The sequence below is a fragment of the Canis lupus genome, chromosome 15 (genome assembly GCF_011100685.1).
Source record: "Canis lupus familiaris isolate Mischka breed German Shepherd chromosome 15, alternate assembly UU_Cfam_GSD_1.0, whole genome shotgun sequence".
Lineage (NCBI taxonomy): Eukaryota > Metazoa > Chordata > Mammalia > Carnivora > Canidae > Canis > Canis lupus.
Window position 1 is genome coordinate 33113477 of NC_049236.1, and position 3662 is coordinate 33117138.

At 43.8% G+C, this 3662-nt stretch overlaps 1 pseudogene; it reads right to left on the reverse strand.

Annotated features, from left to right (window-relative positions):
- Nucleotides 1–689: 689 nt before the first annotated feature.
- On the reverse strand, nt 690–1245 carry LOC106559750 (annotated as a pseudogene).
- Between the last annotated feature and the right edge of the window lie 2417 nt (nt 1246–3662).

A 3662-nucleotide genomic window follows, 5' to 3' on the forward strand; every position in this document is an offset into this window, starting at 1 on the left:
CCAGATTTTAAGGTCTTTCTATTACATATATCACGTTGCCTTTTTCACACTCCCCTGGACCCAACTAAAGGACTAAGCGGGAAAATAGGAGCACAAAGTCCCATCCTCATACTCAGCCCCTTACTCATGTTGAATGATGCCTGTAAAATACCCTGCAGGTTGTGAGGAAAGGCCTTGACTCAGGGCACATGTGTAGGTATGGCAGGATTGGCAGCCAGGATTAATTAATTCCAGGAGTCCACCCATGGGTGGGGCTCCCCTACTTGCAGTCTGGGTCAAGATTGACTCACAAATTGGGCTGGATTTGAGTTCCATAACAAAGACTTCAGTGATGGGGCAGTTAGGGACAACACATAATGAATGCTGTTCTATTGACAGGGACCATACTGGGACACTTAACCTACTTGTGCTTCCAAGTGAGATCATTGTGGTTCTTTTTTCCAACCTGAAAAATCCTTGAAGCCCTTGAAGCCATGCCTAGTGATACCTGTGCATGATCCGACCCATACCTAACAAAAGGATTCAGGACTCAGAAGGTCCTTGGAGAAGATAATGACACTGCATTACCAAAATGCAAGGATATAAAAATAAATTCATTAATACAGGTAAGAACTCCTTTCTGGGGGGAAAAAAACAGTTTGGGATTATGATGGATTTTTTTTTTAATTTGCATTTATTCTATGCAGAATTTACTCCCAGGCCATAAGTTTTTGTTTCTTCAGTTTCTCCTGGGGTATCTTTTTCTTCTGTGCAACCTCCTCTTCTGCTTTAGGAACAATCTGCTCTTTTTCAGTACGAATCATCTCGATGTGGCAGGGAGAGCTCATGTATGGGTTAATCCAGCCATGAGTCCTGTAGGTTCTATGTCACATCTTGGGGGCTTTGTTCACCTGGATGTGCTCAATGACCAGAGAATCTACATCTAAACCCTTAAGTTCAGCATTACTCTCTGCATTTTTAAGCAAGTGCAGTAAAAATTCCGTGCTCTTCTTGGGCCACCGACCCTGTGTTCAGCCCCACTGTTTGGCCTGCGCACACCTACCAACTCCACCATTGTAGCGATGGAATGACACACACTGCTTCTGCAAAGTGACATCTTTCAGATACTTGGTTTCTTTTCAGATATGCATACCCTTGATGGCCTGGGCAGTTTCACGCATGTTCTTAAAGTCAACACGAAGATTTGAACCTCTGGACTTGCATGATTTTGTAGGGTTTTTCTGGGTCCAGCGAGTAGCGAACCATCTCTAGAGGTTACCTCAGGCTGCTTGGGGGAAGAGCAGATTTTTAATTAAAGAATGACCAGGAGGCACAGTGATGAACAGGATGCTTAGGGAGTATTATAAGGATAATTCTTCTGATGCATGAATAGAAAAAGTGCAGGAACTGGAATCTGTAAGCAAAACTCCATGAAATGTTTGATTCAGCTCTGGAAATGCCTACAGTTAGTTGTCTGAGATATTCTCTTTTTGATCTCGGGTAATCTATTGCTCTGTGTTCTCTTTCATTTCAACATCAATTATCACCATCACAGCCAAAGTCATGAATACTCCCTGACTTACGCCTACACAGTCACGAGCTCCATAAAGGGAATAGAGTGTGTGTGCGTGTGTGTGTGTGTGTGTGTGTGTGTCTGTGAAGGGGGTAGTTATTGTTTTCTACTGGAGACTGACTAATTCAGTGGTTTATAGAAAGAAAAGCTCTGTACATTTTGGCCTAGAGGACCTACAATTCAAATCTCAGTCACCTGCTGTTCAGTTTCAAACAACAGTGGTAGAGCACCTACTGTGTGCAAGGCACTTCAGAAAGCATAAAAATGAAAGACTCCCTGTGACCAGGAAGCTCAAGAAATAGTGTCAAAGATAGAGATAAACAAGAAGCCATTGAGGCAACCAATAAAATAAGCTGTAGGACACAGGTTCAAAGGTTGCACTGTAAACAGAGAAAGGAACTGCTGCTGGGAGGAGGGAGTGTTATCAACCTTGTAGGGAAGGAAGAAGTTCATTCCAGAATGAAAGTAGAATGCCTCAGCAAAGGAGTAGAAAACATTTTTAGGCAGAGAAGGAGGAGGTGAACTAAGAAAGGGTGGTGTCAGGACAGCCAATAGTGTGCTGAAAAATGTCAATACCTACATATTGTCTCTTGACTCTACTTTTTTCAGCCATTTGTCTAATTCTCCCCCGCCCACCCCAGCATGGCCAGAGTTCTCAGTGCTATGTTTTGTTCTTGGCAAACTGAGACCTTAGCCCCTTTAGGTTTATTGAAGGATGTGTTCGTCTCTGTCTTCTCCCCCTCAGCTAAAACCGATTTCATGAGACCTCCGAGGCTCAAGGTTTATCCATCTCTGGTATGCGTGGGATCCCAAATAATAACCATGCTGTTGGTTGAAATATTGCTATGTGCCAGGCACTGCTTAAGTGCTTCCTAAGGCAGGCCTATGTGGACCCAGACTTGAAAGTGGGCTTCAGTTATCCCCACCTCTTGGCATTCTCACGCTTATGAATTCCCCTTGCGTATAAGCCATTCTGAGCCTACTCCAGCACCACTGGGGTTAACTAGACATTAACGTATACTTAAGTCCCAGTGTGTATTGCAAAACTATAGACCGTTTCCAAGTGAAGAAAACACTAAAGGCTGAAAGCAGTGGTTCTCATTCTTGACCACACATTGGAATAACTTGTAAGCTTTAAAAAATACCCACGCCTGGGTGTAAATATTTGGATTTGGTCAGAGGTGAGGAGTGAACATTGCTTTTTATTTGGTTGGTTGGTTGGTTTTGTTTTTCACCTCATCAGCAGATTGGAACTAGATGGTCTGCTCCAAGGCCTCTAGGTTTCCAAAGGAAGAGGATCCCAGAAAAAGATCCTTATTCACCATGAGGGCTGATGTGGCACTACCTAATCAGCAACCTGGAGAGTTGTGAACCACCTGGCAAGCCAAGTGGGAGTTCAGAGTCCTTACCTGTCAGACTCACACAGATTTTGCTTTTAAAAAAGTTAACGAGGTATGTCCAGGCCTCTGGCAGGTCAGTGTTCCTCAAAGTTTCATGCCCATGTAAATCACTGGAGAATCTTAATACAATTCAGGCTCTGATTTAGGGGTCTGGTGTGGGGCTGGAGGACCTGCATTTCCAGGTAGTTTCCAGGTGGTTTTGATGCTGCTGGCCCTTGAATTACACTTGAGTAACAAGGCTGGGGCTTACAAAGCAGCACTTACCCTAGAATTGCTGTACAAGCAAAATACCTTGTTTAACTTGATATGGGTGCCCACATTGGACTGGGAATTTGGGCCTATTTTTACAACAGAAGTCTGCCCCTTGCTTTGAGCCTGGTCACCCATCTTTTTACAAAAGAATTTATTTATTTATTTGAGAGAGAGAACACAAGCAGGAGGAGTGGCAGCGGGAGGAGAAGCAGACTCCCCAGTGACAGGCCCGATGTGGGGCTTGATCCCAGAATCCCAGGATCATGACCTGAGATGAAGGCAGATGCTTAACGGACTGAGCCAGGCACACGGAGCCTGGTCACCCTTTAAGACAAATCCTCTTTTCTGTTTTCTAACTCCAGTTTGTTGATGACTCCTGCTCATTTGTCTTATTTTTTAAAAAAGATTTTTTTTTGTTTATTTGAGAGAGAGAAAATGAGAGAGAGAGAGAGACAGAG